Here is a 14,497-nt window from a genome sequence, read left to right as displayed (position 1 = left end):
GGGCGATTTCTGAGCACATAGCCAGGAGTAACCCCTGAGCGTCAAACGGGTGTGGCCCAAAAACCAAAAAAAAAAAAAAAAAAAAAAGGGTTTTGATTCATTCATTGTGTCCATGGAACAGGAGCACTAAACACTTCCTTTACAGTTATCTCTACTCTTGAAAGCTCTTGAAAACATAGTTTTGAAATTTTAAATATATGGATTTTTTGCTAAATACTTCCTTGTGTATGTGTTTTCATGTCAATTCTTTGCCATAAATATACTATGTATAGTGTGCAATTTTGCCATTGTGGCATGAGGTGAAAAGATAATAATGCTAGCCTAATCATCTTTCTAGTTCATCCCTCTGCCTCATTATACAAAGTTTTAACAAGTTTCTGAAAACCAAATTATTAAACTCAACCTAAACTACTTTAGATCATAATGAATTATACCTGAGTATATTAATAGATATGAAGTGCTTAATACATTACAATCTAACATTCAACTTTTAAAGTTTCTTTAGAGATCTGAAGAAATACACCATAGATTACATTTAAGTCATATTTAAGTTAATGTGAATTCAATATGGAATAGTAACATAATTTACAGAAGATGTAATTTGATCCGTTCTATTTAATTAAGTTTAGGTACTGAGAAGATAGTATATAGAACTCTATAATACCTTTATTGATAATTAAAAATTATGAGGCTTTTTTCTCTTGCCCATGTTTCTTATGATTGACATTTCTTTTCTAATGAGAATTATTGAAAAAATAATACATGCAATCATGTGTTTCACTATTGCTGTTCTTGCTTTTGATACTCATAAGAGAAACGACAAAGCCCCCACTCACTGCCACCATCTTTACAGCAGAAAATCAGCCCTACTCTGCCACTAAGCTCCAGAGGAAAATACTGATGACAGATATTCAACCTCATCAAACTTGCAAGCCCGCTAATATGTTTTAGACCTATAAATTCTGGACTGTGCAGCTATGTCACGTGACATCTCTATATTTTATAATGTCAGCCCAATAGTTTCACAGAAAATCTGATGGAAAGTTACAAAGAATTCTACCCACTTCAATGAGCCTAATCAGTAGCATAGAAGGCTCAACTAGCTCCAAGCCACAGCCCAGTAAATCTCTGCGACACTGACTTGAATTATACCACAGAGAGGTATAACAATCATTTTAAATTGACCTGTGCTGATTTAAGATTTGATAATCCCAGTTGCCTTTGTTTTTGGAACAAGTAATATGATGTAAATGTGTTATGTCTGCATGGAGGCAGGCTTGGTGGTAGATGTGTGACTGGGGATACTGTACTGGTGAGGAAAAGGTCACACTGGTTGTGGGATTGTTGTAGAAATATTTAATGCCTGAAATGACTATATTACAAACAACTTATAAAGTATTGTGTTATTATAAAAATTACAAAGAAAATACATAAAGCTTATTGAACAACTAAAAAACAAAGAATGAACAAGCAATAAGAAAGGCAGTAGATTGAGAATCTAAGAGAGACAAAGACAATGTATCTAGTGACCCATAAGCCGTTGTGGCTGTTTCCATATCTTGTCTTATAGAAATATGCTCCTTTGAATAAAGTGGATGGATGGTCCCAAGAGTTCCATTCATTTTCTTTAAGTAAATGTCTGTAAGTTAGAATGTCAAAGAGAAAAGAGACAGAGACAGAGGTAGAGAGAGATAGAGGGACACAGAGAGAGAGAGAGATGAGGCAGGACATTTTTTAAATGACAGATCTCTACAATGCCACAGCTTGTTGAGCTTAAAGTATGTAAACATTTAATGTTTTCTTTCTAAATATAACCTAGATTATTACAGATGCAGAAGGTATCTCATATACTTTAATGATAAAAAAAATTCTAAAGCAAAGGCCAGAATGATAGTACAGCCATTAAGGAGCTGTTCCTTGCATGTAGTTGACCCAAGTTTAATACCTGTCATCCCATTTGGACCCCCAAGCCTGCCAGGAGTGTGATTCCTGAGTACAGATTCCTGATAACCAACAGCTGTCGCTCCTCCAACCCTAAATTCAAAAGCAATGTTCTTTAAAGTGATTCCAAACTGTATAAGCACATTTTCTGCTAAGGTTTTGTTAAATGGCCAAGTTTCTTAGTGCCTAACATTCTTTGCTTTTGCATTACCTTAGAGAATATATGCCATAAACATATGTGCTTTATAAGCTTCATAATTATCTTGCATATTTTTACCTAGCCCATATAATCAGTGAGAGATATGTTAAGGGAAAAATTCAGTATTGTTTCTCATGCCCTTTATCTTCTAAAACTCCACAGAAAAAATTACAGGTACAAAGGAATTTCCTTTTGTTATATTTAATATTAAATAACTAAATATTAAAAAATACTTGTTTAGGGAATAGAAAATTAGCATAATATCAAACATTAAATTCAATAGTTTGATAAATAGTCTCATGCAAACATAGAGGAAAATCCTCAACAAAAATATAGTTTTGACATATGTTAATTATAGCTACTTGATTTATTCCAGGAAAGAAAAATTTATGGGTTTGCTTCATATTGGAAAATACATTACATAAGCATTATTAGATTAAAGACCAGTACAAAATCACATAAATTGTAAGCAAATGATTTTAATATATTCAATATCTGTATTAAAATTGTGCAAACATATTAAAACAGAGACCTAATCATTGATGATATTATCCCTCTTTGCATTTTAAACATGACTTTTCATTTCTAGAAAAAAGGGTTTTGGTCATAGGAGTTGGTTTCTCATAATTAAGAGACTGTAGAAAGAGACTTTCAGATGAAAAACATGAAATATCTAAAGTTTTGTCTTGTTCTCATCATCTTCAGTTGAAATGGAAAGTAAAAATAATTTTCTAAAGACTTAAAGCAATATTTTTTCAACATTAATGTGCACTGGAATAATTAAAAGTATTATTTAAATAAATTTTCAAGTGCTATACCCTGGATGTCTGATCTATTATGAGTCCTGGAAAAAGTTTGGGCTAGTTTGTTTTTATTTTTTGTTTGTTCTGTTTTGAGGCCTATACCCAGTAATGCTTAGAACTTACTCCTGTCTTTCTGCTCAAAGATAATTCCTAGAAGTACTGGGTCAAGTATCAAACTCAAGTAGGTTGGTTGCAATTGGCCTACCCATGGTACTATCACTGTGGCCCTTGATAGAAGTTTTTATTTCTACTATGTTCCCAGGAAATATGTTACTCTCTAGAGAAACTAGCTTTGAGAATCAGTGACCTACAAAAATTATTGTGATATTAGGTTTAAAGAAACAAGACAATGGTTATGATAATTATTTTTATGTGCCATTGTACAAAGAATACTCTCAGACTTTAAAAGTTTGAGTAAACACAAAGTGGTTTTTACTTTTCTTTAAATTAAATTTTGTTATCTAAAATAGCTGATTCCTTAACTACATGTTATTGCAGCCTTTATCTAAGGACTATGCAGGAATGGTAGGAGTACTGAATTGCATATTTTTTCATTGATCATATCTCACTAAACGTACATTTATTTACATGTGTTTATTTGAGGTGTGCTACATAATTTTTCAATTAATTGTTTCCTTCCAAAAGTGCTAGTATATTAAGAGATGCAACTAGTGAAACCATAAGATGAGAGCATAGCTTTATGCCTACTTGAAGTTCATTAGAACCGCAGACAACTGAGGTAAGACATTTTTTATGTGTCATTTGATAATAGGTAAGACTGTACTGAGAATAAAATGTATCCATCTTATCCACATTGCTTAGAGGATTATTATAACTAAATCTTATTTTAGTGGCATCCATTGAACTATGTTTCTGTCACTCTGTCAAAAGAAGATACTTTAACTTATTATCCAAGAAAAGGATGTGTAGTATCATGAAGATGATGGCCAGAAATAAACAGAATAATTAAATCTAGCTTAAGAGGTTGGGGTAGAGTAGCAGAAATGAGTAGGACGTAGAGTTTTAGGAATAAATAGAGGAATCTTTTTGATGGGGTAATAGCACCAACATGTTGGTGATGGTTGTGGTTTGTATTATTCATGTAAAAGAATTGACCCAAACTCCTGAAACCAATTCAATGGTAAGCCAATTCAATGATAAATCATTGATATGTTTATTTATATTTATTCATTTATATTTACTTATATATTTATTACTAGAATAATCTTTGAAAAAAGTAGTAGTAATTAAGTGATATGGTCTCAAACTTGTGTGCTGTCCCTCTCAGTAAATTTCTTTGTTTCTTTGTTTCTTTCTTTTTTTTTTTTTTGGTTTTTGGGCCACACTTGGTGGCACTCAGTGGCTACTCCTGGCTATGCATTCAGAAATCGCTCCTGGCTTGTGGGACCAATATGGGAAGCCAGAGGATTGAACTGCAGTTCATCCTAGCCTACCACACGCAAGGCAGATGCTTTACAGCTTGTGCCACTGCTCAGGCCCCTGAGTAAATTTATTGATTTAAAGGCTTACCTCTGAAACTTCTGGAAAATATTATAGAAATAATGAGTTTTGAGTTTTTATGTTATCAAATATACTGAAACATTTACTTCTCCATAAACCTTCTGATATTTCCTTAATATATTTAAAATTATAATATTTACCACTTCCCTTAATATAAATCACTAGTGTTCAAAATTCAAAATTAATTTTATAAAATTATTAGAACTGAGTCATGAATAATTGCTGAGACATTTTTTCTCATTGTAAGTTTCATGCCAATGTCATCCTTATTCACCAATTTATTTTACTGCCTACCTCAGTACTACATCATAAAAGTGTAGTTCTATATGTCTTCTTATACCATAACTGTAAATATTAGCTAGGTCTTATAACTTATTTGTTAGCAGTGATTTGTATTTATATTTTCTTCAACAAGATATTGGACCAGAGGCAATTAGAAATGACAAGGATACAATTACCTATTAATTTTTAGTTTAATAGGATATTGAACTGGTGACAAATATTATAGTAGAGTTGTATGTATCAATTTTCATAATCCAAAAATACATTTTCTGGAATTTTCTTCCTTGCATAGGCATAATTTATTGTGCTATTTAAAACAAAACAAATGAAAGTAACAGAATAACTGTCTCACTTTTCTCTTCATAAGCCCTAAAACTAATAGACTTTTTCTCAATGCCTTTGTAAATATATGTATTTTTACCCAAAGAATATATTACACAAAAATATATTACAGAATATATTCTATATATTTATTGTTAAATAGACAATTTTGGCAGAGAAACACACCACTACATGATGACAGTGAACCAATACACTATTTCAGGATATATGAAATTTCAAAATCTGTAAATATGTATGTTGATAAACATAGGTGTATTATTCTCATATAGCATGAGAAATTAATAATCAGATATCTTTAATAAAATTTAAAAGTTTTGGAATTATGTACACATGAAACCATCATTAACATTATTGTAGAAAATAATGCATCTTATTGTAGATAATATTATTATCTTAATGTAGATGATATCTTATTGTAGATAAGAATACATTATCTAGTTATTATAGGTAAAATGTATTATTGTAATAATAATGTATCTGAGTAGAAAAATGTAAAATAACATTTATCTGAAATAAAGGTTTATTTTATTTTCATGAAAAATTAAAAGATACATCTTTCACTACCTTAAGAAATTATTAAAATAATAAAATATATCTTGAAAAAAACATTATTTAAGTTGATATAAAGGTTTAATTTCTCTTTGTTTGATCACCTATAAAACAAGGTGTTTATATTATTCACTTACCACATTATTATGGATGCTTTTCTTATAGTTATAACTTTTTACCCTTTTAATTTTTGAAATCAGGTTCACTTTCTATTTTTCTTTTTTATCCTTTCTTCCTTAACAGTGAACAGTCAATATTGCATAAATTCATGAATAGAGAAAATAATGAATAAATATTTCTATACCTGACTTTTAATTGCTATCCTCATTCTGGCAAGTCTAATTTCTTCCAGCTTTTCCTCATTCTGTCTTGTTTGTATTTCTAATCAATATAAATTTAGTACCTGTGCAATTTCACTCATTATGTTTGTCTTAAAGCTTTGCATGGTATTGCACTCTCCACTGAGTATTTATTGGATAGCTAAAGAAAAACAAAACTTAATTACTTCTGCATGCATTTTTGCTCATGTCTCAGAATATATAACTGGAAAGGATGTCTCTTAACTTTGAGGTTCCTTTTACTTGAGCAATTTGCAACCCTAACATTCACTATACTATAAATGAAAAAGAAAAATTACTGTGGAAAGAAATGTCTTAAGTAATCTAACATGGAAATTGAGCATAAATTACATCTCTTCAAGATGAGAGAAAAATGGGCTTTTCTGTCACTTGGGAAAATAAAGACTAAGTAGCACATGAAATGGGAGTTTAATTTTGTATATTTCAATGCTTGGCAATTGAACAAAAAATGAAATGATAGATACTCTTTTATTCCTTTCACTCCTGCTGAATGCTTTTGACCTGAATCAAGGTCTTGTTAGAAGAGAAGGGCCACAGAAGTCCATCCAATTTGTTCTTTTAATTCCTGTATTAAGTAAAGTCTCCCTGAATAGATAAAGTTTTTAGGAATACTTCTGAGTACATTTCTAAAAAATTTTTTCTCAGTACAGAAATCAGGACTCTTATCTAGGAACAGATATTTGTTTAAGAACTGGAAGTTTTACATTTTTTTAACCTTAAATTTAATAAGATTCCTCCCACTCCTGGATTCTAGAAACATGTTGTTGAAAAAAAATGTAATACTTGTAGAGTTTGGAAAGCTGGAAATAATTTCCATTATAATTTTAGCTATGTTATTGTTTTTAATTGCCACATATAACTAAAAGTTGAAGTATGGACATATGATGGTGAGGTTGTGAGGCTCATAAAAGAGAAACAATTAAGAAGATTTCAGCATTAAGACAAGAGAAATATGGTGAAACTCTGATTTCAAGTAACACAAGTATAACAGAGAAGTATGAGTTGAGGTTTGTTAAGATTTTAAGATTTAACAGTCTTCAAACAAGTAGTTGAAGATAGTCTGATGAATGGTTACAGAGAGTTGATGCTATTAATTGAAAATGGGGGATAAAGGTATGCAAAAAAATTTAAGATAGTGTTTTTTTTTTGTAATCTAAGAAAAACTAATTGAATTTGGAACACCTACTATATGAAGTATCTTCCTTTGGAAAAAGAGGTATCTTTGGGGTGTTAGAAATAGAAATTAAAACACAGAGACAAGTTATTGGCTATAGATACAGTTATAGAAATCCTTGTGTCAGTAAGTTTTATGTAAATAAAGGGAAATGGTGCAAGGTTTTATATGCATTATTTAATTTTATCTTTACAAATAACTTCTGTGGGAGGTAATGTATTTTTATTTGGGTTCACACATGGTTGTGCACAGGGCTTATTCCTTACTCTGTGCTTAAAGTTTTCATTCTTAGCTGTGCTCAGGGAACCATATGTAGTATCAGGGCTCAAAACCAGACCAGCAGAATTCAAGTATAATGCCTTAAATTCTTCACTACTGCTCTAGTAGTGACGCTCAGGGGCTACTCCTGGCTACGTGCTCAGAAATTGCTCCTGGCTTGGGGGACCATCTGGGAAGCTGAGGGGTTGAACCGCAGTTCATTCTAAGCTAGTGCAAGTAGACAAGTCAGACTTCTTACTGCTTGCACCACCACTCTGCCCCCTCCCCCCCCCAGGTAATATTTTTAAGTAATAAAATTCTAGAAAAGAGAAGTTGACGGTTTTTTCCCACCATAACAATATCATTAATGCATGTTAGATATGGTTCCTTTTTTATGGCCATAAATAATAACATAGTTTGGTTTGACAGGAATTTATTTTCTCGGTTTTAGAAAATCCCTGCCAAATTTGGGGGTGTTCAGATGAGTGAATTGTGGTATAAAGCCTCCTTTGTCTTGAAGAAGACACTATCTTACTGTGTGTTCATATGATCTTTCCTCGGGGGAGATAAATGATAAGAACTCTCTTTCTTTTCTTATGAGACGATCAATCTTATTACATAAGAATCTTCTTTTTTTTCCCTAGGGGAGAGCGCGCACGTAGTCCCCCACTACCATAAATTACGCAGTCGAGTTTCCCACATTTGGGGAAATCGCAGGGGTCAGCATGCCCGGAGTGCAATGGGCTAGCCTCACCCTGGGGAAACCACCTTCGTGATCATGGAATCACCCCTGCCAGGTAAGTATAGAATCTTATTCTTATGACCTCACTTTAACCATTATTATCACAAACTATGTCACTAAAATAAAAAATAAATTAGGGTTTCAAAATAGAAATAGGGAGGGCTAGGTACATATAACATAGCCCATGGCACTGGGCCTGAATTTAAATTCAAATATATCATAGAAGCCAAACCCTTTGCTGTTAACTGTGATGAAAGGCAACACATGGTATGGCTACCAAGAGTTAATAAAGTCCTTTGCAGAGGTAAATAAAGCAGATAGTTGCCATGGACTCTCACATGCAAAGAGTAGCAGGAAATAAATTGAACAAATCTTTAATTAGAAATACAAAAAAATGTATTGTATGTGGTTTTGTCCTGAAGAAATAATACAGAAATAGACCAAAGAGATCATACAGAGATTACCTTGACTACATTGCATGAGATTGACTTTCACTTAATTCCCAGCACTGCATATCATCCCCTGTGATACCACAGCACAGAACCAGAGTAAAATCTTTACTTAGGTACACCACAATTCCCCTGCCCAAATTGAACCAACCAAACAAAAATATTACAGAAATAATTTACATAGTATGTATTATATATAAAGTAGTTAATTGATATGCTTGAAATAGTTCTAGAAAATATATTTCTTACATATTATTTATAGAATATTTATACATGGATACTTTAAATATACTACTGAAGGAAATCTGCTATTTTTTTTTGCTGAAAGCTATAAATGACTTTTATATACAAATACTTATCAATGATATCTAAATCTTGCTGTTTTGACTCTACCTGAATGCTTTTACTATTGTAAAGATCAGTGTGTGTCACAGAAACTGGAATCAGTTAACAATTCTTACATAAAAGAGAAGGTAATTCTATTGCATACATACACAAATGTATGAACAAGAAAGTAAGGGATAAAAGCATTCCATAAAGCCTTATGATGTACATGAATTATACAGAAAATTACATTTCCATATATCCATTGAGTCCTTGTATTTATATAAATTTCTCCAATTCATATAAATAGTTAAGTGATTCAAATTCAGCTGTAACATTTTAGAAATAGCATCCAAAATGATTTTTATAACTGAAGATATAAGGAAATATTGTATAAAAAATATTAAGGTGATTGAATCCTAAAAAATGTCATTTGCAATGTGTAATCCTACTACATTTTTTAATTTTGTTTGTGTCTGATTTAATAATAGTATTGTAATTAGAATGTCTTGTTTGTGCTAAATAATATATTTATTTATATTTCCACCTAAATCACTCTAAAATGTAACCTCATATTTGTGTTTCAGAAGAAGAAACCAGACTAGTCCAGGATTCAGGGTGACTTTGAAGATAGGTTTCAAAAATTATTAGACTGTCAAATTTTGACAATACTGTAAAATATGTTCTTTTTTTTACAGTGATCTCTATCACCCAATATGCTGTTTTCTTGGATCTTTTGTTTCCTACTGACTCCTATGGGACCATGATAAGGTTTTTTGTATAAACTTCATCAAGTAATAAGGACTCAAAACATATTACCTACTAATATCAAGAGTGTGAAGGAGAATATATAGAAAATGACTATTAACAGATCAATTAATATTTTAGTGCTTTAATGTGGCTTTTAATGTGTTCTATAACTCAGTGATTTTAGTGCTCTTAATCCTACACTGTAAGTTTGGGATAGCTGAGTTTACATAATGTTAAGGGCGCTGACACACTAAATAGTCATAAAGATGTATATTAAAGATGTTGAATCTCATTTCTACTACTTCATAGTTTTGTGATTTTTGATGTTGATAATGCTGGCATTATCAGGCCAGAGCAGGTAGGTGATTTGCTTTGCACACATCTGGGCTCAATCCTGATACACTATAAGGTACCCTGAGCCTATAAGGAGTGATTTTGAACACTGAACCAAGAGTAACCTCTCAGAACAGCCATGTGTGCCCCCCCCGAAAACAATAAATAAATAAATAAATAAAATAACATTTCATTTTATCTTAGGTAAGAAAGAGAAGTGAAAATACTACCTGAAAAGGGTTGTTTCTAGAGCAAGAAGGATATTATAGAATTAACCTATTGATGGATACTTGCTCTTCTACAAGTACAGTAGGAGTTATAGTTATCCTTGAAACAGGAACTGCCAAACTGTCTTGCCTGTTTACACCAAAGAACTTTTCCTGCACTGAAAATATTTCACTGTTACATCTTGTCAAATAGGGAATAAATGGGTTTCTTTCTCATTGTGTGAACTACTTATATATAGTTCTTCTTATGTATGAATGTTGATGTCATGAAAGTATATCTAGAAAATATATTAACAATTATAAATTTAAATAATAAATATTTTAATTAACACATGTTGGAAAAATAATTCATATGATGGATTAAAATGAAGACAGCAATGAAAAAATATAACAAACAAAAAGGGAATATACACAGCAATAGGAAGTTTATAGAGTAATGGTTATAGCATGATTTAGTTTTTAATGTATGTATGATCTAAAATTATCTACAGTAGGTCTTTTTGTTAATGAATTTAAGTGAAATACTCTATAAAAAGAATCAACTTTCCAAGTACTGACATTTTGCTTACTATTAGCTGGACCATTATTTTCTCATTAGTTATAATAAAATTGCACTGAATGAAAAATGGCATTATGAATTTGCTGTAATTGTATTATCTGTTAACTGTCAGATTTTTTGTTATTGATATTTTATTTATTTTCATAACAATATGTGAATACTTATAGTATAAAAACTATAGTGTTATAATTTCCTTAAAGATAAGCAGCATATAATAAAATAGCTATTAAACCGACTCAAGAAAGTATTCCATGTACAATAAAATAGTAACAGACCTTGAAATCAATAATCTCACTCAATGTCAATGGATTATATTCTCTTATAAAAAGGCATATAGTAGTTGGATGGGTCAGGAAAGAAAATATGTTCATTTTATGCCTACAGGATGCATACCTAAATGTACCAAATAAGTATAGATTCAAATGAAAAAAAAAAACTTAAAATAATCTTGCATTCCAATGGTAGGCAAAAAAAGGAGCTAAAACAAGCATAATAATATCAGAACAAATAGCAATTAGCATAAAGAGTAATTAAAGATAGTGATGGGCAGATTATATTTATATAAATATAGGAACTAGAGCAGTGGCACAAGTGGTAGGGCATTTGCCTTGCACGTGCTAACCTAGGACAGACCACTGTTTGATCCCCTGGCATCCCAGCCAGGAGAGGTTTCTGAGCACATAGCCAGGAGTAATCCCTGAGTATTACTGGGTGTGGTCCAAAAACAAACAAACAAAAAAAACAAAATAAACCACCATAAATATAAACCAAGACAAAAATGAGTTACCATCTCCAAAAGTGAGAATAGCACATATCAAAAACAATAGGAACAATCTGTTTTGGTGGAGATGTAGTGAAAAAGCAACTCTCATTCACTGCTCATAATGCTGTCTGGTTCAACCACAGTGGAAAACAGCATGGAGACTTTTCAGTAAACTTAGAATTGAGTTGCTTTTCAACAAACAATTCCACTTTCAAGTACCTACCCCCAAGACAAAAAAAGAACACTTGCACACCATTATTTATTGCAACACTCTGTACAATAGTTAAGATATGGAATCAACCTATGTGTTCAATAACATAAGAACGGTATACATACACAGTAAAATATCACATAGTTGCTAGGAAAATAAAATAATAGAATTTGCTCAAACATAGATGAAATTAGAAAATTGCATGTGGAGGGAAGTAATTTAGTCAAAGGACAAACATAGGATGTTCTCATTTATCTGTGGTACATATAAATTAAGTGGATCAGGAAATGGTGCTATAATAAAAGAGAATGCCTTGATCACCTTGGGTCCATAGCACAGGGGGTGAGGGAGAAAAAACAGGAAAACAAAGAAATCAAAGAAGGAAAAAGTTGAGTTAGAGTGGGAACTTTGTAGGTAGGTATTAGATAAAAGTTATAGGGTAATTTAAATTTAGATAATTCATAGTTTTAGAAATAAGCAAAGAACCAGTTTAGTATATGACTAGGATTATTAAGAAAATTCATGTTTGGGATGGGACAAGTTTAGATTTGTTTGTTAAGGCTTTTGGTCTTAGACTTGGGTGTATTTAAATTTAAATTTAAAGTAGATTTAAAATGGTTAAATTTAGACTTACCAGTAATTTTAGGCATAGGCTTGAATCAGAATTAGTATAAAGTTAGGACTAGAATTTAGTTTTTATAGGGATTGGGTCTTAAATTTCATAGTATTTAAAGTTTAAAATGAGGGGCCAGAGAGATAGCATGGAGGTAAAGCGTTTGCCTTGCATACAGAAGGACGGTGATTCGAATCCTGGCATTCCATATGGTCCCCCCCGAGCCTGCCAGGAGCAATTTCTGCAAACGTAGAGCCAGGAGTGGCCCCTGAGCACTGCCGGGTGTGACACCCCCCCCCAAAAAAAGTTAAAATTGAAGGCAAAGTATATAGCAATTACTAAATTTAGGCTAATTAATATGTTTTGACCTAGAATACATTGTTAGTATAGTATTAGATTTAGGTTAGAACTAGGGGTAAGGTTACATTTTTGTAGAAATTGGTTATTTTTTCTAGCTGTCTTTAAAGTTAAAATATAAAAAAGTATAGAATCATTGTAAAATTTTAGTGATAATTGTTAAATTTAGTTAGCTTTACACTAAGGTCAGAGTTAGGACATGTTAGTATTTGGGTTAGGAATACTGTTATGGTTAGGTTTGTTTAGGGGTTAGATGTTAAGCTTTAATATCTTAAAAGTTAAAAATAAAAGTTAGCAGTAGGGCATTTATTAAATTTTGACTGCTAGGTTTAGGAATCTGTTAGAGTTAGGCTTTGTTTAGGTTTAGGGTTAGAACTGATGTTAAGTCTTCGATCAGGGTTAGGTTTATTAAGGGCTTGGTATTGTTTGTTGTTTAAATATATAAATAAAAGTAAAATATTTGACAATTATTAAATGTAGGCTAATTGATAGTTTTTAGTATAGGCTAGAGTCAGGGTTAGTATTGCGTTAATTTTAATATGGCTAGGGTTGGTTAGTTTTGTGTAGGGAATAGGTAAGCTACAATACTGTTAATGACAGTGTTTCATGCATACAACATTTCCCAAACCACACCACATCCCTGACCTGATTTTCACTTTCTCCTCCCTGTTGTCTCGAGATACCCTCCTATCCATTCCCTATCACCTCATCCTCCATATGTAAGCTTAGCTCTGTATTTGATTCTCAGCTTTTATTGTCTTTGATATTTTATCACTCCCATACAATCTCTCTATGTCCTACATATGAAAGTGATCATTTCCCTAAAATTTTAGAGATCAACTTCCAGGTTGAGGCCTTTTGATATAATTCAACCTTGTTTCTTTACATCAGTCTCCCTCATTAAATATTCTATAGGTCACTTTTGTATCAAATGTGCATGTCCTACCTATGTGAATGTGGGTGTCATTTAGGAAGTGACACTAGGATTAAAAGGGTTCAGAGCCCAGCTGTACCATACTGTTTTGTTGGAGAAAGAATTGAAGGATAAGGTCATCTATATATTAGTAGATAGATTTATTAGATAGAAAAAACATAGGCATTAGTTCAAGCACACTCAAGAAAGTCATCTTGAGTTTTGGGTGAGGGCTTCTGAAATGAGATAGTTAAAATGATAGGATATAAATAGCATAAGTGGTGTGAAACCAAAGTTATATACATGTGTCAGGTCTATATATACATATATTGACTATACAATAAGCATCTAATTATGGAACAAGGGCATATTATTAAGAGATTTTCATTAAAGGGGCTGAAGAGTTGGCACAGCAGTCGGGCATTTGCATTGCATGCTGCTGACCCAGGTTGAAACACTGTTCAATTCCCTCTGTCCCATATGGTCCCCTGAGCCAGGAGTGATTTCTGAGTGCATAGCCAGGAGTAACACCTGAGCATCACCAAATATGGCCCAAAATAAAGAAGAAGAAGAAGAAGAAGAAGAAGAAGAAGAAGAAGAAGAAGAAGAAGAAGAAGAAGAAGAAGAAGAAGAAGAAGAAGAAGAAGAAGAAGAAGAAGAGATTTTTATAAAAAAGGGATAATACTAGGCATTTTATAGGCAGTGCTATGAGATTTAAAGCTAATCTTTCATATATTAGACATAGAATAAACATCATAAGTATGTTAATTTAATTTAGGTATCTACCTGATATTTTCTGTTTTTCAACATATATTGAGAAATTTTGTA

At 31.9% G+C, this 14,497-nt stretch overlaps 1 non-coding gene across 1 annotated transcript; it reads right to left on the bottom strand.

The window, feature by feature from the left end:
- Positions 1 to 8,069: 8,069 nt before the first annotated feature.
- On the bottom strand, positions 8,070 to 8,233 carry LOC126002452 (U1 spliceosomal RNA). The gene has a single exon (XR_007493151.1). It is a non-coding gene; the product is annotated as a U1 spliceosomal RNA (small nuclear RNA).
- Positions 8,234 to 14,497: the final 6,264 nt, after the last annotated feature.

Source organism: Suncus etruscus, chromosome 2, assembly GCF_024139225.1.
Source record: "Suncus etruscus isolate mSunEtr1 chromosome 2, mSunEtr1.pri.cur, whole genome shotgun sequence".
In the NCBI taxonomy this organism is placed as follows: Eukaryota; Metazoa; Chordata; class Mammalia; order Eulipotyphla; family Soricidae; genus Suncus; species Suncus etruscus.
This window is presented reverse-complemented; position numbering and strand designations above follow the sequence as displayed.